Source organism: Pezoporus wallicus, unplaced genomic scaffold, assembly GCF_028554395.1.
Source record: "Pezoporus wallicus isolate ANWC-B61680 ecotype Strahan unplaced genomic scaffold, APGP_CSIRO_Pwel_v1 contig_161, whole genome shotgun sequence".
NCBI classification, from domain to species: domain Eukaryota; kingdom Metazoa; phylum Chordata; class Aves; order Psittaciformes; family Psittacidae; genus Pezoporus; species Pezoporus wallicus.
Window position 1 is genome coordinate 208990 of NW_026642654.1, and position 24568 is coordinate 233557.

Genomic DNA, 24568 nt, shown 5'->3' on the forward strand with positions numbered 1-24568 from the left:
TCATGATGTATCACAGCTTTTCCTCTGGCAGTCTTCTACCTCCCCCACTTAAATGGACTATGGTCTACTGAGGTCTCACAGGTAGAGCTGAGTCAGCCAATGTTACTAAACAGTCAGGTCTTGCAGGGGGGTGGTCATCTACACTGTCACAGCGTTTAGCCACACTATTTCATCGCTACCTGAGGCAAAGCAGGTGGAGACAAATGATGACTTAGGGCTCTGCGATTATAGTAACTTTAGCTGACTGCAACATAGAAGGAGGATAAATGCAACAGCTATCCCAGATGCACATAGATAATCCAGATGTCCTTTTGCTCTAAAGAGTGAAAACCTTCCCCTGGGAGGCGTGTTTCTGTGGACAACATACCACTCCCTGAAAAAACACACGTAATACCACAGCACACACAGGAAAATAAATGTATGCAGATTTCACTGGGACAAAGCACAAACCAAAAGTGACCATGGTGCAGGAATTTACTTTTGTTCTCCCCTACACAGGATGTTTGTAAGCAAGTAGTCATAGAGACAGAAGGAAATAAAGAGGGGGATGGGGATGTGACCTGTCTTCCCAAAGGCAGATGGAGGAGCTTATTATAAGAAATTCAAAAGACAAAGAAAGACGATGTAAGTCAGAGGAAGCCAGAATTCTCATAATGACAGCTGAGAATCTTTCCTTTTCTTGACCACATCTCTCAGTACAAGAATATAGTACATTTTAACAGTTCCCTCATTAAAGATAGTTGTTCAATGCATAGAGTATGTTACGCAAGTCAAGACAGATGTGAAATGCTGTGCAGCTCTGAGAAGTAACGCCTTGGAGTTAGACCTTCATCACGGGATTTCTTCATGAAAAAAAGAAAAACCTAAAAAACATACCACACTGAAATCACTGAAATAAAAGTTCTGCTTTTGTTCTATACTAATGTCCTGGGTTCAGCAGTAGCAGTCATGTTTCTCCTTCGTGGTAGCTGGTGCAGTGCTGTTTTTCGACTTCCAGCCTGGGAACACTGCTGGTGATACCAATGTTTTCGGTTGTTGCTAAGTGATGTTTACCCTGACCAAGGACTTTGTGAGGCTCATGCTCTGCCAGGGAGGAGGGGAAGCCATGAGGAAGCAGAGACGGGGCACCTGACCCAGGCTAGCCAAAGAGGTATTCCATACCACAGCACGTCATGCCCGGGGTGGAGGGTAACTGGGAGTTACCCGGAAGGACACGGGCTTCCGGGTGGGACTCGTTTCTTGGCCGGTGGTATTGTATTCTCTTCCCTTGTTATTTTCTCTTATCATTGTTGTCATTGGTGTTAGCGGTGGTGATTTGTGTTGTACATTGGTTGCTGGACTGTTCTTGTCTCAACCCGTAGGAGTTGCACTCTTTCGATCCTCCTCCCCATTCCTCTGGGAGCAGGGAAGGGGAGAGCCCTGGGGGGGGGGGGGGGGGGGGCCTCGATTGCTCTCAGCCCGGCACCACTCACTGGGAGTGAGTGAACAAGCTGTCTGGCTAGGGTTTAAACCACAACAACTAAGAACCTATAACAGAATCCACATTAAGTAAAATTTAAAATTAAATTCTCCCGTGGAGCTTGGAAATAAAGCATCGAAACTGCGGGGTGAAAAGTTTCTAAATCATAGGAACTAGCCAGAACTTGTTATGTTCCTGACTGAGAAACACAAAGTTCAGCTGATCTTTTGTGGAAAAAAATATGATAAATTTGCTTTCTGGGTGTTATATGTACCTAGCCTTTTCAGGTTCTATTATCACCCACAGTAATGCATTTAATATCCCTTCATGAGTCACTGACACTATACTGCTTTTCAGCTATGCAAACAATACAAAAATGAATTTGTAGCCACAAATAAGAAGGAATTTTGAAAATAAAGTTTTTTATCAATGAAACATACTGACACATGACTATACTGATGTCAATCGTATTTCCATTGAAGTTCAACGGAATAAGAGGACATCAGTATTTGATGATCATTTCACTAATGCATTGAACAACCTCTGAAGACCAAGTCTTCAGAGACATTGAGCACAAGTGGTTCTACAAATTAGTGGCAACTAGAGATCATAGAATCATAGAATAGTTAGAGCTGGAAAGGGCCTTAAGATCATAGAATCATAGAATAGTTAGGGTTGGAAAGGACCTTAAGATCATCTACTTCCAACCCCCCTGCCATGGGCAGGGACACCTCACACTAAACCATATCACCCAAGGCCTCGTCCAACCTGGCCTTGAACACTGCCAGGGATGGAGCATTCACAACCTCCCTGGGCAACCCATTCCAGTGCCTCACCACCCTAACAGGAAAGAATTTCCTTCTTATATCCAATCTAAATTTCCCCTGTTTAAGTTTTAACCCGTTACCCCTTGTCCTATCACTAGAGTCTCTAATGAAGAGTCCCTCCCCAGCATCCCTATAGGCCCCCTTCAGATATTGGAAGGCTGCTATGAGGTCTCCACACAGCCTTCTCTTCTCCAGGCTGAACAGCCCCAACTTCCTCAGCCTGTCTTCATATGGGAGGTGCTCCAGTCCCCTGATCATCCTCGTGGCCCTTCTCTGGACTTGTTCCAACAGTTCCATGTCATTTGTATGTTGAGGACACCAGAACTGCACACAGTACTACAAGTGAGGTCTCACAAGAGCAGAGTAGAGGGGCAGGATCACCTCCTTCGACCTGCTGGTCACGCTCCTTTTGATGCAGCCCAGGATACGGTTGGCTTTCTGGGCTGCAAGTGCACACTGAAGCCGGCTCATGTTCATTTTCTCATCAACCAACACCCCCAAGTCCTTCTCCTCAGGGCTGCTCTGAATCTCTTCTCTGCCCAACCTGTAGCTGTGCCTGGGATTACTCAGACCCAGGTGTAGGACCTTGCACTTGGCATGGTTAAACTTCATGAGGTTGGCATCAGCCCACCTCACAAGTGTGTCAAGGTCCCTCTGGATGGCATTCCTTCCCTCCAGCGTATCAACCGAACCACACAGCTTGGTGTCATCGGCAAACTTGCTGAGGGCGCACTCAATCCCATTGTCCATGTCAGCGACGAAGATGTTGAACAAGACCGGTCCCAACACCGATCCCTGAGGGACACCGCTCGTTACTGGTCTCCAGCTGGTCATTGAGCCATTGACCACAACCCTTTGCGTGCGGCCATCCAGCCAGTTCTTTATCCACTGAGTGGTCCATCCATCAAATTGATGTCTCTCCAATTTAGAGACAAGGATGTCGTGTGGGACAGTGTTGAACGCTTTACACAAGTCCAGGTAGATGACATCAACTGCTCTACCCCTGTCCATTGGTTCTGTAGCCCCATCATAGAAGGCCACCAAATTGGTCAGGCAGGATTTCCCCTTAGTGAAGCCATGCTGGCTGTCACCAAGCACCTTGTTGATTTTCATGTGCCTTAGCATGCCTTCCAGGAGAATCTGCTCCAAGATTTTGCCAGGCACAGAGGTGAGACTGACTGGTCTGTAGTTTCTTGGGTCATCTATTTTCCCCTTCTTGAAAATGGGGGTTATATTTCCCTTTTTCCACTTGTCAGGAACTTCACCTGACTGCCATGATTTCTCAAATATGATGGGCAGTGGCTTAGCAACTTCATTCGCCAGCTCCTTCAGGACCCGTGGATGGATGTCATCAGGACCCATGGACTTGTGCACTTTCAGATTTTTTAGATGGTCTCGAACCAGATCCTCTCCTACAGTGGGCGCAAGGTCTTCATTCTCATAGACCCTGCATCTGCCTTCCAAGACTTGGGTGGTTTGGTCAGAGCCTTTGCCAGTGAAGACTGAGGCAAAGAAGTCATTCAGAACCTCAGCCTTCTCCAAATCCTCTGTAGCCAGTTCTCCTGAGAGCTTCCTGAGGGGGTCTACGTTGTCCGTTGTCTGTTTTTTCTTTCCTATGTACCTGTAGAATCCCTTCCTGTTATCTTTAATACCTCTAGCTAAGTTTAATTCTAACTGGGCCTTAGCTTTCTTAACCTGGTCCCTAGCTTCCCAGACAACATCCCTGTTCCCAGGCCGCCTGTCCTTGCTTCCACTTATTATAAGCCTCTTTTTTTCATTTGAATTTTCCTCAGGAGCTCCTTATCCATCCAAGGAGGTCTCCTGGCCCTCCTGCTGCACTTCCTTCTAGTTGGGATGCAACACTCCTGAGCTTGTAGCAGGTGATCCTTGAATATGAACCAAGAGTCTTGAGCCCCCCTGCCCCCTAGGGCTGTATCCCATGGAACCTTAATAAGCAGGTTCCTGAAGAGGCCAGTCTGCTCTTTTGAAGTCCAGGGCAGTGAGCTTGCTGCACGCTCTTCTCACTGCCCTGAGGATCTCAAATTCGACCATCTCGTGATGGCTGCATCCAAGGCTGCCCTGGAGCACCACATTTCCAACAAGCCCTTCCCTGTTGGTGAGCAGGAGGTCAAGCATGGCACCTCTCCCTGTTGGCTCCTCTATTACTTGCAGAAGGAAGTTGTCTTCCACACAATCGAGGAACCTCCTGGATTGCTTGTGCCAGGCCGTACCGTCCTTCCAACAGATGTCAGGGTGATTGAAGTCACCCATGAGAACAAGGGCCTGTGAGCGTGAGGCTTTTTCTATCTGTCTATAGAGTGCTTCATCCGCAGGTTCTCCTTGATCAGGCGGTCTGTAACAGATCCCCACAGTAATGTCTCCCATAGCTATATTCCCTTTAACCCTGACCCACAAACTCTCTGTGGACTGCTCACCTGTCCCCAGACAGAGTTCCATACTCTCCAGCCTATCCCTAACATAAAGGGCAACCCGCCATCCCCGCCTGCCAGGCCTGTCTTTTCTAAAGAGCCTGTAACCTTCCATTCCAACACTCCAGTCATAGGAGCCATCCCACCATGTTTCTGCGATGCCTATTATATCATACCCCGTAGATGTGCACACATCTCTAATTCCTCTTGTTTGTTCCCCATGCTACGGGCATTTGTATAGAGGCATCTGAGCCGAGCTCCAACTGAAGCCGGCTCATTGGCTGGAGCAGCTGGGATATCTCTACATTGCTTCGAGCATTTATTACAGGTGCTGGCAACTGACTGGGTGTGTTGGGATGGAATGATGCCCCCCTCCCCCAGTACATCTAGTTTAAAGCCTCCTTGAACAGTCTGGCAAGCCTCCTACCAAACTGCTCTTTCCCTTCTTTATCAGACCAGCTCCACCAGCCCCCACTAGACCTGGCCTACAAACTTGGGTCCTGTGTTCAAGGCACACAAACCCCTGACTATGACACCACCCTTTTAACAATTTATTAACCTGGTTAATCCTCCTAGCTTTTTTTAGGTCCTCCCCTGTATCCTGGAGAACTGACGAAAAGACTGAGCTCCAGAGTCCCTAACCACCTCCCCCAGGGCTCTGTAGTCCTTCTTTATGTTCCCCAGGCTACTACTATCTATACCCCTAGCACCCACATGTATCACCAGAAGTGGGTAATAGTCCGTGGGACTTACTAGAGCAGGCAGCCTCTCTGCCACATCCCTGATCCGTGCCCCTCATAGGCAGCACACCTCCCTTGAGACTGGGTCAGGCTGACAGATGAGTGCTTCTGTCCCTTTCAATGTAGAGTCCCCTACTACTATGACCCGCCGCTTTTTCCTGGCAGCACCAGTAGAGATCTTCTTTACCAGGGCATCAGCCGGCTCTTTCTGGCTCGAGTGCGTTTCCTCATTAGCCCCCTGCAGGATAGCAAAGCGGTTCTGCGTGGGGACAACAGATTTAGGGGGAAGCCCCTTGCTTTTGATCGTCCTTTTCCTCCTTTTTTTTTTTGTTTGTTTTGTTTGGGTTTTTTTTGTCACTAATTCCCACCTTTCCAGGTTAACAGCCTCCTTCTTTCCTTCATGAGCTAGAGGGGAAGCTTGAGGCCCCTGCACAGTTTGGGCCAGGAGCAAGCATTTCTGCTTACTCTCAGCTTCCCTGACATCTCACGTTCTATTAAGAGCATACCGCAGCTCAGCCACCTGCTGCAGGAGGACCTCCACCAGGGAGCACCGAGTGCAGCCCTGCCCATCGTGCACCCTCCCCTCACAAGTCCAGTGCAGGCACTGTCTACACTCCGAGCTCTGCGCTGCAGCCTCCCCTCTCATCGCCTCTGTCTGGGTGCATACGCTGGCCACTGCCAGGGCAGCCAGAGCAGAGCTCCCAGTCCGGGCCCTGATCATACGACGAGTGCTCCCCATCCCGCTCGCCTGCCCGTGCAAACTGCCTCGATCCGCTCTGTTCGCCGCGCTCCCTGGGGCAGGTTTTTAACCAGTCAGGGCTGGCGCCGCTCCTCCTGGCTCCGCCCCCTGTGAGTCAGTTGCTCTCCTCAGCTGAGCTGCCGGCTCCTGGGCAGGTCCTGTCGAGGACTTGAGGCTCCCTCGGTGGCTCTCGCCGCTCTGACAGATAAGCAGTTCCAGACAGGAGCCTTCAACACCAGAGAACCTGTCATGGTTTAATGCCAGCCAGTCAGCTCGTTCACTCACTCCCCCCCTTTTCCTTCCTATTTCTTTCCCCTCTCCCCCCCCGCCCCCCACACACTTCCCTGCTCCCAGAGGGATGGGGAGGAGGATTGAAAGAATGTAGCTCCCACGGGCTGAGATAAGAACAGTCCACTAACTAAGGTATGACACAAATCACTACTGCTACCACCAATAATAATAATGATAAGGGAAATAACAAGGGAAGAGAATACAATACCACCCGCCGAAAACGAGTCCGACCCAGAAGAGCCCGTGTCCTTCCGGGTAACTCCCAGTTACCCCCCCCAGGCATGACGTGCTGTGGTATGGAATACCTCTTTGGCTAGCTTGGGTCAGGTGTCCTGTCTCTGCTTCCTCCCGGCTTCCCCTCCTCCCTGGCAGAGCATGAGACTCAGAAAAGCCATGCTCAGAGTAAACATTACAGAGCAGCCACTAAAAACATTGGTGTTATCAGCACTGTTCCCAGGCTGGAAGTCAACACACAATGCTGCACCAGCTACCAAGAAGGAGAAAAATGATTGCTACTTCTAAACCCAGGACAGTATCCACCCCTTATTCCTTACCATTCACATCATGCTCAGATCCCACATTTTCAATATGCCATCACTCTTACATAGATACACATGCACACACAGACCAAGAGAAAGAGATGACTTCTTAGTGCATGGGCCAATCACTATAATGCTGCCTAGTCTACTCGGTCCATGATGTCAGGTTCCATCCCTTGTAACAATCTTTCAGGGTAGGACAGGCTGTGTGCAGTGCTGGATCGTTGCCTGCTTATGCTGATTGTTCCTCTACTGTAGAACTCATCTGGTTCTATCAAAGTTCATTCTCTGTTGGGATGATGGTTGGAGGGAAGTCAGGGCTAGTCATTGGTGACCTGGAGACATCTAACTGATGGGCTATAAAGGTATTACACAGCAGGCAACAGCATACAATTAAGTTCACTGGCTGTTTTCCCCTAAAATCAAATCCCCTTGAGGTATACGTCGGACTTCCCCATCTTCCTGCATTATCCACCAAGTATATCCAGGTCCCTGAGCAAAAGCAATCCCACAAGTGGGTTTGCCTTTACCTGAAGCAGGAATAACCCAGACTGTCTTCCCCAGCAAATTCTTCATACGCACCACAGGAACTTTATCCTTTTCTACAATATGTAAAAGTTCTGACTGGGCTGGGCCAGCCCTGTTAGCAGATCCTCTGGTGTTGACCAACCAGGTGGCCTTTGGTAAGTGTGTATCCCAGTGCTTGAAAGTTCCCCCGCTCATTGCTGTCAGTGTAGTTTTTAACAGCCCATTGTACTGTTTGATTTTCCCAGAGGCTGGTGCATGGTAGGGGATGTAATATACCCACTCAATGCCATGCTCTTTGGCCCAAATGTCTATAAGGTTATTCCGGAAATGAGTCCCATTGTCTGACTCAGTACTCTCTGGGGTGCCGTGCTGCCATAAAATTTGTTTCTCAAGGCCCAGGATATTGTTCTGGGCAGTGGCATAGGGCACAGCATATGTTTCCAGCCAGCCACTGATTGCTTCCACATGGCGCTTGCCTTGGTGGGTTGGTGGGAGTGTGATATAATCAATCTGCCAGGCCTCCCCATATTTATACTTCAGCCATCATCCTGCATACCAAAGAGGCTTTAATGGTTTAGTTTGTTTAATTGCAGCACATGTTTCACACTCATGAAAAACATGCGCAGTAGTGTCCATTGTTAAGTCCACCCTTGATCAAGAGCCCATCTATATGTTGCATCTCTGCCCTGATGGCCTGAAATGTCATGGGCCCACCGAGCCAAAAATAATTCACCTTTATGTTGCCAATCTAAGTCCATCTGAGCCGCTTCAATCTTAGCAGCTTTATCCACCCTTTGGTTGTTCTGGTATTCCTCAGTGGCCCGAGGAATTGGGTACATGGGCATCTGCATGGCGAACCTTCACCACCAGGTTCTGCACCCGGGCAGCAGTATCTTTCCAGAGTGCAGCAGCCAAGATGGGTTTACCTCTGCGCTGCCAGTTGCTCTGCTTTCATTTCTGCAACCACCCCCACAGGGCATTTACCACCATCCGTGAGCCAGTATAGAGATAAAGTACTGCCCACTTCACACAGTATGCTAGAGATTGGAACGGACCTCAAAAGATCATCTACTCCAATCCCCCTGCTGGAGCAGGAACACCTCGATAATGTTACACAGGAATGCGTTCAGGCGAGTTTTGAATGTCTCCAGGGAAGGAGACTCCACAACCTCCCTGGGCAGCCTGTTCCAGTGTTCTATCACCCTCACTGAGAAGAAGTTTCTTCTCAAGTTTAAGTGGAACCTCTTGTGTTCCAGTTTGTACCCATTACCCCTTGTCCTATCATTGTTTGCCACTGAGTAGAGCCTGGCTCCATCCTCGTGACACTCCCCCTTTATATATTTATATACACTAATAAGGTCACCCCTCAGTCTCCTCTTCTCTAAACTATAGAGACCCAGCTCCCTCAGTCTTTCCTCATAAGGGAGATGCTCCACTGCCTTAATCATCTTAGTTGCCCTGCGCTGGACTCTCTCCAGCAGGTCCCTGTCCTTCTTGAACTGAGGGGCCCAGAACTGGACACAATATTCCAGATGCGGTCTCACCAGGGCAGAGTAGAGGGGAAGGAGGACCTCTCTCGGCCTACTAACCACTGCCCTTCTAATACACCCCAGGATGCCATTGGCCTTCTTGGCCACAAGGGCACAGTGTTGGCTCATGGTCATCCTGTCGTCCACTAGGACCCCCAGGTCCCTCTCCCCTACACTGCTCTCTAACAGGTCGTTCCCCAACCTATACTGGAACCTGGGGTTGTTCCTGCCCAGATGCAGGACTCTACACTTTTCCTTGTTATATTTCATCAAGTTATTCCCTGCCCAACTCTCCAGCCTGTCCAGGTCTCGCTGGATGGCAGCACAGCCTTCTGGCATGTCAGCCACTCCTCCCAGCTTAGTGTCATCAGCAAACTTGCTGATAGTACACTCAATTCCCTCATCTAAATCATTGATGAATATATTAAATAATACTGGTCCCAGTACTGACCCTTGAGGCACTCCACTAGTTACAGGCCTCCAACTAGACTCCACCCCATAGACTACAACTCTCTGGCTTCTCTCCTTCAGCCAGCTCACAGTCCACCTAACTACCTGATCATCCAGTCCACACTTCCTCAATTTAGCTGTGAGGATGCTGTGGGAGACTGTGTCAAATGCTTTGCTGAAGTCAAGGTAGACCACATCCACCGCTCTGCCATCATCCATCCACCGTGTTATTTCCTCATAAAAGGCTAAGAGATTGGTCAAACATGATTTCCCCCTGGTGAAGCCATGTTGACTGCCCCTCATAACCCTCTTATCCTTGATATGCCTTAAGATAGCACCAAGGATAAGGTGTTCCATCACTTTCCCAGGGATGGAGGTGAGGCTGACCGGTCCATAGTTACCCAGGTCTTCCTTCTTGCCCTTTTTGAAGACTGGAGTGACATTTGCTTTCCTCCAGGCCTCAGGCACCTCTCCCGTTTCCCAAGACTTGGTAAAGATGATGGAGAGTGGTCTAGCAATGACTTCCGCCAGTTCCCTCAGCACCCGCGGGTGCATCCCATCTGGACCCATGGATTTATGGATGTCCAGATTGCTCAACTGGTCTCTAACGCATTCCTCATCGACTAAGGCAAACCGCTCCGTCGACCTGACTTCATCTAAGGTCTCAGGGGTACAGGGCTCTTCAGGACTGCCTGCAGCAGAGTAGACAGAGACAAAGAAGGCATTCAGTAACTCTGCCATCTCTGTATCTTCTGTCACCAGGGCACCCATCCCATTCATCAGTGGGCCTACATTGCCTCTGGTGTTAGTTTTATCTGCCATGTATTTGAAAAAGCTCTTTTTGCTGTCCTTGACCCTTCTCGCCAGGTTTAATTCTAAGGATGCCTTAGTCCTCCTAGCTGCCTTCCTACGTCCTCTAGCAGCAGCCTTATATTCCTCCCAAGTGGCCAGCCCCTCCTTCCATGACCTGTAAACTCTCCTCTTCCACTTGAGCATACCCAGCAATTCCCTATTTAGCCATGCAGGTCTCTTGGCCCTCTTCCTTGACTTCCTACGTGTTGGGATGCTCTGATCTTGAGCTCGGAAAAAGCAATCCTTGAATGTCAACCAACTATCTTGGGCCCCTTTACCTTCAAGCAGCCTTGCCCATGGGATTTCCCCTAGCAATTGCTTGAAAAGGCCAAAGTTTGCCCTGCTAAAGTCCAGGGTTGCAATTCTACTTGCTATTCTACTGGTCCTACCACACAAGATCCTGTATTCCACCATCTCGTGGTCCCTGCAACCAAGGCAGCCCTCAACCTTTACTGCTTCGACCAGACCCTCCTTGTTAGTGAGGATGAGATCCAGCAGCCCTCCTCTCCTGGTTGGCTCATCCACCATTTGCAGGAGGAAGTTATCATCCATACACTGGAGAAACCTCCTGGACTGTGGCTGGGTTGCTGAGTGGTCCTTCCAGCAAACATCAGGGAAGTTAAAATCCCCCACGACGACCATGGCCTGTGACTGTGAGGCCGCTCTCAGCTGCCTGTAGAAGGCCTCGTCAACTTCCTCACCCTGATCTGGCGGTCTGTAACAGACACCCACAACAGTATTGCCCCTGCCAGCCCGCCCCTTAATTCTCACCCACAGACTCTCAACTTGCTCGTCATCTGTCCCTGGACAGAACTCAGTGCATTGTAGTTGCTCTCGCACATAGAGAGCAACCCCACCACCTCGCCTGGCTGGCCTGTCTTTCCTGAAAAGGACATAGCCCTCCATGACTGTATTCCAGTCATGTTAGCTGTCCCACCATGTCTCTGTAATTGCCACCAGATCATAGTCTCCTGACTTAACACAGGTTTCTAACTCTTCCTGCTTATTTCCCATGCTGCGCGCATTGGTGTACAGACATTCCAGGGAACCAGCTGAGCACACCCATTTCACTCTAGGATTATAGGAGGCCTCCCAGTCTTCATCAATTCTGGAGTGCTGCCCCACTGCGGCAAGCCCAGCTACAACCCCATCCCCCTTTGAATCTAGTTTAAAGCTCTCCAAATGAGCCCTGCTAATTCGTGCCCCAGCATCCTTTTGCCTCTGTGAGATAAACCTTTCCCACTTGTCATTGTCCAGAATGGTGCCCTATAAAACCAGCCATTATCAAAGAATCCAAAGCCCTGCCTGTAGCACCAGTCTCGAAGCCCATCATTTATGGACTGAATTTTCCCATTCTGTCCCACATCATCAGTGGAAGATGGAAGGAGTGAGGAGAAGATCGCTTGAGCCCCAGACTCTTTCACCATCCGCCCCAAGGCCCTGTAGTCTTTCTTCATCCCCCTCAGACTGCGGGAAGCAGCTTCCCCCTCACCTGTCTGGAAGACCAGCAGCGGGTAGTAGTCTGTCGGGTGCACCAGGTTGGGGAGCGCCCTAGTGATATCCCAGATCCGGGCTCCAGGCAGACTACACACTTCCCTATGATGAGGGTCAACTCTGCATATCGGGCCCTCTGTTCCTCTCAGAAGGGAATTGCCTACTACAATGACCCTTCTTTCTTTCTCATCAGAGGCAGTCTTGAGGTGCAAAGTCGACCACCTTTTCCTATGTGGCCTTGTAGGCTGGCCTTGCAGGCTGGCCTTGCACCACATTCTCACCTACCTCTCCTTCAAGATCCAGGGCCTCAAACATATTACAGAGGGACACCTGGGGAAGCAGGGCAGGAAGGGGGGAGGGTTTCCCACGACGCCGAACTGGGACTCCCTTCCAACCCTCGTTGTCGTTTTGGTCCCCTACCTCTGCGCAACAGCTACAGGGCAGGGGGTGTCTCGGGCCATCCCCCTCTGACTGAGAGGGCAGGGGGTCCTTCCCCTTTTGGGGGGTATCTCCCTGGAGCCGTTCCAACTGGCACGCCAGGGAGTTACTCCACCAGTCGATCTCCCTTTCACACTCCCTGATGGTCCTCAGCGTCTCAACCTCCTTAAGTTTTGCTACCTAAGGCTAAGCAGATCTTCTACCTGCTCACACCTCACGCAGGTGGAATGCTGTCCTCCCTCCCCCGGCAGCAGCAGGCTCTGGCACTCCCTGCATCCAGAGACCTGAACAGCCACGGTTTGGGACGGGGTCTCTGTCTGAGTTGCTGCAGTCATCTTACTGCAAGCTCGCTTTCTGGAGGTGACCATATTGGTCAGCAGTCGGACACCAGCAACAGGGTCAGCAACACGACCTGCTTGTTCCTCCCTGTGCCTGGTGGGCAGCGACATGTCAGAGGCTCTCTCAAGGCAAGGGGCAGAGGGGTGGTCGCCGTCTCCGTGGGAACGCCCCCCGCCACGTCAGCTGCTCTCTCGCAAGGGCTGCTGGGGCTTCGGGGATCGGGAGATGTCGGGAATTGCGATGCCTCTGTGCTATCCCGTCTGATTTTCCTAATTTTCGTTGACCCTCGCGGTCGCTGAAGCGTGCCAGCTGTGGCTCTACTTTAGGCTAGCTCCGATCAGCTGGCATTTCTTGTTCAGCAATGTCCAGGGCCAGCCGGCTGGCTTTCAGCTTGGCAAACTGACTCGATTCACCCTCTCCTTCAGCAGTTTCTGCAACTTGTCGTCCAGGACTCCATACAGCTGCCTTCCATCTCCGATGCTTTCCCACAATACGGCAGGACCCATCAGTAAACAAGGCATATTGCTTTTCCCTTTCTGACAGTTTATTATATGGTGGGGCCTCTTCAGCACGCATCACCACCTCCTCTGGTGACACTCCAAAATCTTTGCCCTCTGGCCAGTCCATGATGACTTCTAGAATGCCCAGTCATGATTTCAATATCATTATGTATCCACGCAAAAGCACAAGCAGTTCTTATGCACACACATATATACAATATATACAAGTACAGTCCTAGCAGGAAAACTAGCAGTGTTCCTCAGTATTAGGGCCACGTATCTCCTGCAGGCTAAGGGCCACAAGAGCTGCCACTGGAGAAGAGTGTCCCTCTCATGAGAAGAAACCTTCAGTTCTGTCACTGTCTCTAGACTCTGCAGGCAGTGGACTTCAGATCTTCCTTCTGGAAGAGGCCCTCAATGTCCTCACCGATTACTTGAAGACCAAGCAAGCTGCTGTGGACCTGTGGAATCAGCTGGGTCATTCCTAGGAAGACCAGAAGAGATGGCCCAGCAGGATGGGGAGACACCCTCCCTGGAAAAGGAAGCATGGGGAATTAGCTGGTGGCAGCAAAGCCGGCAGCAAGACCCTGCCAGGCACCGCTGGGAAGGAACAGGGCCCTGGGACACAAGGTGACGGGCACAGCCGTCCCCTTTCTGGCCAGGCAAAGTGGGCACTGCCACAGGGCAAGGGAGCCCCACAAGGGCAATCGGGCCAGGGATCTGAGAGCCCCAGTATCTCCTAGGGGCACATGGGGCCACCAGAACTGCCACTTGAGAACAGCGTCCCTGTGCAAGAAGCAGACCACTCCATGGAAGACCAGAGCAACTCCGGTGAGGATGTGGGGACACCTGAGCTGCCGTCAAAAGCAGCCGCTCCACTAACCAAAAGCTCCTCACAGGCACAAAGACCGTCCCTCGAGAAGAGACCCTCAGCTCTGCGGCTGTTTCCAGACCTTGCAGGGACCAACCCTATGACCCCATTCCTCAGTGTCCTCACTGATTACTGTGGGGGTTGGAATGTATCGAACCTGTCAGAAACCATGGGAAGGACGAACTACAGCAGGCAATTAAGAGTGACCCGTCCCTGACTGTTATTTGGAAGATGTTGGAACTGGCAAGGAACAAGGACGTCGGAACTGGAAAGAGGATGTCGATACGAAAATCAGATAGACCTTTCACCCGATGTAACCGCAAGGGAAACACAGATGTGCTTGGCTAATTGCTTGGGAGCATATAAATATCGTGTAATCTTTGCAATAAACGATACACCTTGCACTCTGCCTCTGGGGCCGTGCCTCCATCCTCACAGATTACTTCAGGACCAAGCATGCTGCGGAGGGGCTGTGCAGTCAGCTGAGGCCTTTATGGTAGGAGCAGAACCCAGACAACACAGAGCTCCCCAGTGGCTTGCAGAGCCACCGCCACAGAGGAGCCGAGAACGTCAAGGGAAGTGCTCAGGACACAGCCAGCTCCAGGAGACTCTGCCCCCAGCGCAGCAAAGCCCCACATCTCCACCAGATCTCCAGGCCCCGTCAGGAGCAGGAGGTCTCCCACAAGATGTGTTTCTTCTGCAGTGAGCCCAATGGAGCCTTTTCAGCTGGGGGAGGAGAGTCCCGCAAGAAGAGCCTGCAGACCCTGCGGACACATGCCTGCTATGGACACAGGCTGCACTCCACTCTGGGACAGCAGCGTTCTTGGGAGGAGCATAAGAGACACCTCAGCAGGACGGGGAGCCAGCCCCTGCAGAGGGGAGCACTGGGGAACAGCCAGCAGCACGGAGATCGTGCCGGGCAGTGCCGGGGCCGCAGGGGAGACCTCTGAGGGGATTGAGGCCTGCCCTGTGCTGCCTGCCCCAGCCCTCTCCAGAAGCCTCCACAACAGACAGGAGGCAGTTGGAGCTCAGCCTATCAGGGGAGTTCATGGCAGCTCTGAGCGGATGGGAGGAGCGCGTGTCACCGTAAGCGCACCCGCCCTAGCACGCAGGAGGGCACAGAGGGTTACCAACGGCCCGTAGCAACACCCCGGAGCACCGGCCCTCAGGAACGTCCCTTAGCAACGGCCCGTAGCAACACCCCTGAGCACCGGCCCTCAGGAACGTCCCTTATCAACGCCCCTCAGCAGAGAAGAAAGTAGGCAGGGCTGGTGCAGCCCGCGGGGGGCAGAGAGGGCTCTGCCCATGCCCTAGAGCAGCGGCCCGGGCAGCACGGCTGCGGCAGGAGGCGCAGCAGAGGAAGCAGCACCTTTCTGGCCCAGCTCAGACAGGGCACATCTCGGGTACTTCCAACTCATGGGGCTGCTAGTGCTGGTCCAGTAACCCCATGTACTTACAGTACAGGGACTTCTTAAAACATGTTTGTTTTCTGGAACGAACAACAGAATATATGTCTCCATGAATGTCACTAATATAATAGGGAGGGCGAAAAGAAGGCTTAGGAGGGACCTTATCGCTCTCTACAGCTACTTGAAAAGAGGTTGTAGTGAGATGGGGGCTGGTCTCTTCTCCCAGGTAGCAAGTGACAGGACAAGAGGTAACGGCCTCAAGCTGCACCATGGGAGGTTTAGACTGGATGCTAGGAAAAATTTATTCGCAGAGCGGGTGGTCAGGCGTTGGAACAGGCTGCCCAGGAAAGTGGTGGAATCAGCATGCCTGGAAGGGTTCCAAAACCGTGTAGATGAGGCCCTCAGTGACATGGTTTAGTGGTGGACTTGGCAGTTCTGGAGTAAAGGTTGCACTTACAGCTCTTTTCCAACCTAGCTGAGGAAGGCATTTTCCAACCTTGTTGTATATGACTAATGCAATAGTGAAAGTACATAAACCTGTAACAAATGCTAATCAGTGCACCTCTGACTAAGGTCACGAGCCCAAGGCTGTTGCTCTTGCTTTATTGACTTTGCCCCTCAATAAAACACTGTTATCTCAATGACAGGAGTGAGCTCGTTTTTCGCAGGGGTGTCTCCCCATCCTGGTGGGCCATCTCTTCTGGTCTTCCCAGGAATGCTGCTGTCCCAGACTGGGTAGGAACCGGTTTGCCTCTTGAGCACATGTCCACAGGGTCTGCAGACTCTTTCTGTGAACCTGGGTGCTCTCCTGCTGCCTTCTTGCTCTGACGGCGCCTGTCCCAGCGGTCAAAGGGAGAGCATTAGGGCAGCACACTGTGCCTCAGCATAGCGGGAGGCTGCACAGCTTCTTGTATCAGGGCCAGGTCTCCAAAGTTGCTCTCATATTCTAGGGCGTTGCTTAGAAGACCGTATAGCCGCCGGATCTTCATTTTTACAATGTGCTTCTCCAGCTGACATATCACAGCCCTGTCCAGGAAGGGTGGGTCGCGTACAATGGGGAAAACCAACACGTCACGTGTTTTTTGTGGCTGAGCTGATAGAGGTGGTATCCCTCTTGAGAAGATGTCCATAGCACCTGCAAACTCTTTCTGTGGACCTGGGTGCGCTCTTGCTGCCTTCTTGCCCTGACGGTGCTTGTCCCAGCAGTCAAAGCGATAGCATTAGGGCAGCACACTGTGCCTCTGCATAGCTGGAGGCTGCGCAGCTTCTTGTATCCAGGCCAGGTCTCCAAAGTTACTCTCATATTCTAGGGCATTGCTTGGAAGACCGTAGCGCCGCTGGATCTTCATTTTTACAATGTGCTCCTCCAGCTGACATATCACAGCCCTGTCCAGGTAGGGTGGGTCACGTACAATGGGTAAAACCAACACGTCACGTGTTTTTTGTGGCTGAAGTGATGGAGCTGGTTTCCCTCCTGGAAACATGTCCATAGCACCTGCAAACTCTTTCTCTGGACCTGGGTGCTCTCTTGCTGCCTTCTTGCCCTGAGGGCACCTGTCCCAGCAGTCAAAGGGAGAGCAGTAGGGCAACACACTGGGCCTCAGCATAGTGGGAGGCTGCACAGCTTCTTGTATCCAGGCCAGGTCTCCAAAGTTATTCTCATATTCTAGGACCTTTCTTGGCATTCCATAGTGCTGCTGGATCTTCATTTTTACAATGTGCTTTTCCACCTGACTTTTCACAGCCCTGCACAGGAAAGGTAGATCTCGTACAATGGGGAAAACCAACATGTCACGTGTTTTTTGTGGCTGAGCTGACAGAGTTGGTATCACTCTTGAGCACATGACCACAGCATCTGCAGACTCTTTCTGTGGACCTTGGTGCTCTCTTGCTGCCTTCTTCCCCTGACGGCGCCTGTCCCAGCAGTCAAAGGGAGAGCGGTAGGGAAGCATACTGCACGTCAGCGTAGGGGGAGGCTGCGCGACTTTTTGTATCCAGGCCAGGTCTCCAAAGTTACTCTCATATTCCAGGACCTTGCTTGGCATCCCGTAGCACTGCCGGATCTTCATTTTTACAATGTGTTTCTCCAGCTGACTTTTCACATCCCTCCCCAGGAAGGGTGGGTCTCGCATGATGGGAAGCACCAACGGACTCATGTCACATGTTTTTTGTGGCTTCCATGATGGAGAAGCTGATGCTTTGGCATCCTGCAGAGTCTGATCCACCTTGGCTGGCAGGCCTTGTTTCTGCTGCAGTTTCTTTTCTGTGTTGAAGGCCTCCACGGTATTCTGGCTTTTGCGCTGTGCCATGGGCATCTCCATTTTCCTTCCTTCCATGTCCCTCTCCTCTGGAGCTGTACTGGGAGCACCCCACTGGAGCTGGAGATCCTGCTTGTGCTGATGCATGCTGCCAGCCTCGAGGCATCTGTCCACTTCAACATTTCTTGCCATGATGGAATGCCACGAGTTGTCACTCAAAGGAGACACAGAAACCTTTGAACAGGACTCATCTTCACTGTCTGTGATGGTAGTCCAGGAGCTGTTGCTCCTCTCAGACATCCCACAATCTAGCCTGTGAGGAGGAGAAAAAGACTAAGCCCAGCACTCCCCAGGACCCTGGGCCCATCCTTCCTGCACTGAAGGAGACTGCAGGCTCTGTTACCGCTGTGGGATCCCACTCACTGTGTACCCAAGTCCCCCTCCTTGCCTGCTGGGCACAGTATCTTCCTCTGAACCCAAAAAAAGGGTGAAAAGCATCAGCTTTGTACCAGGGGGTTCAATCCCTCTGCAAGGGCATGTACTCTCGTATTCTAGGTCCATGGATTTCCCCATACCCTCTCTAGTTGGTCATCCATGCTCCCCCCTCCACCATCCCCTTCTCAGTGGCCTCACGTGTCTAGGTATGTGGTTATGCCCTCCGTGATTCTTATGATCTGACAGGTTGTTTTATATATGGCCTTCATCTCCAGGTCTACGGAGCAGCTGCAGAGGAGCAGAGGGCACTGTCAGTAGGACCTCCCTTGGCAGGAGAATACTGGAGGGGTCTGTGGTGTTTGAGGAGGGATGGCTCCACTTACCATTTCCTTGATAGATGTGAAGACTTCAGGAAGACAAAGCCTGGTTGCAGAGGATAGAGAGTGAGTGGATGGAACATCCCCGGACAGGATGGTGGGATATGGGGTCAGAGTGTGTCTTTGCAAGGCATCTGCCATTGCCCAGGGGCTGCTCACCTCTGGCATGTCTCTTCTTGCCTTTGCTTTGTTGCTTCTTTGGTCTACTTTCCTAAATAGGCACAAGAAGCAGTGCGTAAGAAGTGGACATTCCCCACTAGCCCAGTGCCACCCGCAGAAACCCGAGCCCATCCAGGGCCAGACCAGCCCTGTGTCTCCTGGCCCAGGCTGGTCAGGCCCCGCTGGGAAATGGCCTCCCCTGCCAGGCCGGAACCCTTCAGCCCACCCCTGGGGCTGCTCCTGGGCTCCTGCTGCATCCCAAACCCTGCCAGCCAGAGCTCGGCTCAGCACCAGCTATGACTCCTACCTGGGGCTTCCCCATGGCCACTGTGAAGCAGTAGCAAACCACCGGCAACAGAAACAGCAGGAAAAGAGGGAGGGCCACTTGGCTGAGCAACCCGCTCATTTCATATAGCATGCCAGCTATACCTGTAGCATGCGAGAGAGAGCCAAGGAGAGCTTGACTAGGAGCAGCCGGACGCAGGTAGCGTCCACTTGCTCTTCCTGTCCAGCTCCAGACCCTCTCACTTCACGGGCAGCTTGGCGGCAAAGCCTGCTGTACCATGCTTGGTGCCACGCATACAGCTGCTGGTGTTTGTGATGCAGGCGTGGCAGGGCTGTCACGAGCTGTGATGTCACCAGTACTCAGCTCTGGCAACGTTTCTCATGCAGGGACAGTGACAACAGGGGGAGGTGGCCCTCCCTGAGCTGAGCTTAACCGAGGGAAGTGACAAGTCTCTAGAGCACTGGACAACTGTAATCCAACCCAGTGTGAGAGAGCTCATCCTCCCTCCTCCATCACAGCAAGGTCATCCCCAGTGTCACACTGGGAAGCACAACAGCCTCCGGAGTCCAGCAGCTGTTGGGTCCACTTTCTGCAAAACCTGACAGATTTATCCCTTCCAGTGTGGGAGTTTGGACTATAGCATTTCTATGAGTTTATACATTCTGAAGTAACTACCAGACAATCCCTGTGTAAGCTTGATGGCTGCAGGAGATGGCAAGCTGGAGGTGATAATGGCTGTGTAACAACATATAGCCCTTTTTGAACACTGTGTCCAGCTCCTGTTGGGCTCCTGTTGCTGCTGGGCTGTTTCTCTGGTTCAGTCCTGGGATACCCCAGTCTAGGCTGGACGTCGGAACTGGAAAGAGGATGTCGATACAAAAATCAGATAGACCTTTCACCCGATGTAACCGCAAGGGAAACACAGATGTGCTTGGCTAATTGCTTGGGAGCATATAAATATCGTGTAATCTTTGCAATAAACGATACACCTTGCACTCTACCTCTGGGGCCGTGCCTCCATCCTCACAGATTACTTCAGGACCAAGCATGCTGCGGAGGGGCTGTGCTGTCAGCTGAGGCCTTTATGGTAGGAGCAGAACCCAGACAACACAGAGCTCCCCAGTGGCTTGCAGAGCCACCGCCACAGAGGAGCCGAGAACGTCAAGGGAAGTGCTCAGGACACAGCCAGCTCCAGGAGACTCTGCCCCCAGCGCAGCAAAGCCCCACATCTCCACCAGATCTCCAGGCCCCGTCAGGAGCAGGAGGTCTCCCACAAGATGTGTTTCTTCTGCAGTGAGCCCAATGGAGCCTTTTCAGCTGGGGGAGGAGAGTCCCGCAAGAAGAGCCTGCAGACCCTGCGGACACATGCCTGCTATGGACACAGGCTGCACTCCACTCTGGGACAGCAGCGTTCTTGGGAGGAGCATAAGAGACACCTCAGCAGGACGGGGAGCCAGCCCCTGCAGAGGGGAGCACTGGGGAACAGCCAGCAGCACGGAGATCGTGCCGGGCAGTGCCGGGGCCGCAGGGGAGACCTCTGAGGGGATTGAGGCCTGCCCTGTGCTGCCTGCCCCAGCCCTCTCCAGAAGCCTCCACAACAGACAGGAGGCAGTTGGAGCTCAGCCTATCAGGGGAGTTCATGGCAGCTCTGAGCGGATGGGAGGAGCGCGTGTCACCGTAAGCGCACCCGCCCTAGCACGCAGGAGGGCACAGAGGGTTACCAACGGCCCGTAGCAACACCCCGGAGCACCGGCCCTCAGGAACGTCCCTTAGCAACGGCCCGTAGCAACACCCCTGAGCACCGGCCCTCAGGAACGTCCCTTATCAACGCCCCTCAGCAGAGAAGAAAGTAGGCAGGGCTGGTGCAGCCCGCGGGGGGCAGAGAGGGCTCTGCCCATGCCCTAGAGCAGCGGCCCGGGCAGCACGGCTGCGGCAGGAGGCGCAGCAGAGGAAGCAGCACCTTTCTGGCCCAGCTCAGACAGGGCACATCTCGGGTACTTCCAACTCATGGGGCTGCTAGTGCTGGTCCAGTAACCCCATGTACTTACAGTACAGGGACTTCTTAAAACACGTTTGTTTTCTGGAACGAACAACAGAATATATGTCTCCATGAATGTCACTAATATAATAGGGAGGGCGAAAAGAAGGCTTAGGAGGGACCTTATCGCTCTCTACAGCTACTTGAAAAGAGGTTGTAGTGAGATGGGGGCTGGTCTCTTCTCCCAGGTAGCAAGTGACAGGACAAGAGGTAACGGCCTCAAGCTGCACCATGGGAGGTTTAGACTGGATGCTAGGAAAAATTTATTCGCAGAGCGGGTGGTCAGGCGTTGGAACAGGCTGCCCAGGAAAGTGGTGGAATCAGCATGCCTGGAAGGGTTCCAAAACCGTGTAGATGAGGCCCTCAGTGACATGGTTTAGTGGTGGACTTGGCAGTTCTGGAGTAAAGGTTGCACTTACAGCTCTTTTCCAACCTAGCTGAGGAAGGCATTTTCCAACCTAGTTGATTCTACGATCTTACAGGTCTTTTCCAAACTAGTTGATTCTGTGATACTATAATTGATGGCATTCTGTCAGTGTAGGGACTGCATTATTTTATATACTGAGTAGCAGAATGCAAAGGGTACTATACTTGCTGGTATGTGTGGAGGCAGGACTGAGGTAGGCCTTCCAAGCTCACCATCTCATTTTCAGATCATGGTATCTCTACCTCATCGCTGCATCGTTTCTAGCTCTGCATATAGACAGCAGAAATCATACTGACCATTAAGTAACAGCACCTGTTTCTGAAATGCAGGCAAGTGCTGAACTGAAAAAGCAAACATGAGCAGTGTATAATCAGGCTCCCAGCAGTTCAGGAGAGGAAGTGATATTTACGTGGGACCGCAGGAGGAACAGAGCATACTGCATGCAAGGACCCATCTGGGCACTAGGGGCAAGTTCTGGTGCAAAAAATAGGCGTAGGTCCTCCTATGACCACAGCACTTGAGTGTAATTTTTGTTTCCTTCCTGAAACCTTCCCTTTGGCAAATGTGTGTTTTCATGGTTTATGAGTTCATTAGTGACAAAGGGTTACCAGCCACATTCACCCCCCCGGCTATGCCCAACCGTTCAGTGAAGCCAGGGCTGCTTGGTTAATTTTTGCTGAAATCAAGCAGACATTTTTCCCAAGAATCTTTCACCAAGAAGGGTAGTGCCAAGTCCAGGTGCAAAAGGACCCATGCGTCCTTCCCGGCCCTCCAGAGTCTAGTAAAAAGGCTGGGATCTCTTGCAGGAGAACACGTCACACCTTGTCTCAGACTGTGCTGGAGATCAGGCTTTGAATCCAGACCAAATCTACTATTTGATAGCTCAGGAAATCTCCCAGCCAACAAGGACTGTGTATTCAAACTAAATATTTTTAAAAGGCTTTCCTGTCTACTTAACGAGGTCCCAGCTCTCAAAGGTGTCGTGGTTTAAGCCCAGCCAGCAACGCAGAACCACGCAGCCGCTTGCTCACTCCCCGCCCTTCCACCCCCGCTCCCAGAGTGATGGGGAGGAGGATCCAAAGAATGTAGCTCCCACAGGTTGAGATAAGAACAGCCCAGTAACTAAGGTATAACACAAACCACTGCAGCTGCCAACAATAATAATAATGATGAGAAAAATAACAAGGGAAGAGAATACAACCGCTCACCACCCGCTGTCTGATACCCAGCCCGACCCAAGTAGTGATCTAGCCCTTCCAGGTGACTGCCCCCAGTTAGCGATATCCTGCCACAGTGCAGCAGCCCAGATGGGTTTAATCCTGCGTTGCCAGTTGCTCTGCTTCCATTTCTGCAGCCACCCCCACAGGGCATTTGCCACCATCCACGAGTCAGTATAGGGATAAAGTACTGGCCACTTTTCTCATTCAGCAATGTCCAGGGTCAGCCGGATGGCTTTCACCTTGGCAAACTGACTCAATTCACCCTCTCCTTCAGCAGCTTCTGCAACTTGTCACTGGGGACTCCATACAGCTGCCATACAGCAATTTTTCTTTTGGGAGGGGCCACTGATTGACCCACACAGGCTCATCTGATTTGCAGGTTAAAGGTGGGACCTGCTGCAAAATAGTGGCCCCTAGGAAAAAATCCCTACTTAAACGTACTCCCCATTGGCTTAAACAGTCTCTGCCCCATAGGGTAGGAGATCCAGGTAACACAAAAGGCCTAATCGAGGCAGATCTCCCTTCTGGTCCAAAAATAGCAACAAGCTGTCTGCTCTGCATTGGAGAGGTTGGACCACCAATTCCCGCTAGTGAGGCATGAGGGTCCATTAAAGGCCAATGATCGGGCCATTGTGATGCAGAAACGACTGTAACATATGCTCCACTATCAACAATTCCTTGCAAATGGCCCCTGGCAGCACAAAAAGACCCCTTATGGCTGTAGAGGATCGTCCAATTAACAGTGCTGCCTTTCCATGCCCGAGTGGGCCATGTGCCTGTTGGAATAAGCACAACTAATGTGTCTTGAATTATTGTCGCTCTTGAGGTGGCCAGGTCCACTCCGGCATCCCCATTTGTGCCGGCGGGCAAACAGCGGCAGCTCCTCGAGGGGGCCATGAGGAGGGGTAATTTGTCCTCATGGTGCGGCCCCTCCCCGCGCTCTGCTTGGGGTTTCTCGCTAAAGTTAAAGGCTGGCCATCCTGGTCAAATTTTGATCAGCATTGACTTACATAGTGGCGCCCTTTACGACAGCGCTAGCAAATTCCAAGTGCTCCCGTTTTACTATTTGCTTTTATTTTCAGACAGTGTTTTTTCCAATGGCCGTACTGACCACACAACAAGCGCTGCTGTGACTTAGCCGACAATGCCGCAAGTGCTTCCGCAATCAGAGACAGACTGTGTTGTCTAGACCCGACATTCATACAAGCATTTAACATCTATGCTGATCTCTTAGTGGCTGCAATAATTTCTGACAGTCAGGGTTAGCATTCTCAATAGCAAGTTGTTTGAAAACATATTCACGTGCTACCTCCTTACCAATCTGTTTCTCCAGAGCCTCATTAAGTCGGTCTAAGAACTTCAGAGCACACAACACTTCTGCATCCCCCACCCGTTTCACTTCTCCCTTTACAGCTTCTCATTTGTCATGGGGGTTTGCGGGATATAAATCAGACTCCTTTTCCAGATCCATAGGCCCCGGGTCAAAAGGACCATCCAGGTCATCATCAGAAATATCAGGTGGCAGAACCACAGGAGCAACAACAGCAGACTGATTTTTTGATCACACAGCAGAGTCCAACAAAGAGGGCAGTGGTAAGGGAGCCGAAGGTGCCGCTTCTACCCCCTGTGCTTGTGAGCCGGCATGAAGTTTTAAAATTTCAGAAACAATTTGCCATGGGCTCAATAAAGTGGCGGCAACTTTACCACTGTTTGTAGCACAGTCCCACAAATTAACACCGATTTTGTCCCAAAGCTCTGGGGTATAAATATTAGTGGAATTAATAGATGGATTGACTTTTGATGCCCAGTGTGATAAACGCATAAATGTACTGGCTTTCGCAAAGCATGGGTGTTGCTATGTGGATATAACTGTATGAGTTCGCAAAGCTTGCTAAAGAGACAAGATTAGACAAAAAGTTGAAAATGGCCAGAAC

The 24568-nt window shown here is 51.5% G+C and overlaps 1 long non-coding RNA gene across 1 annotated transcript in view; it reads right to left on the minus strand.

The window, feature by feature from the left end:
• Positions 1–13125: 13125 nt before the first annotated feature.
• The window catches only part of LOC130611215 (uncharacterized), a 40597-nt gene continuing 29154 nt past the window's right edge, over positions 13126–24568 (minus strand). Inside the window, exon 2 of the long non-coding RNA XR_008975193.1 lies at positions 13126–13236. This is a non-coding gene — a long non-coding RNA (uncharacterized LOC130611215). The remainder of the gene's footprint in view (positions 13237–24568) is intronic.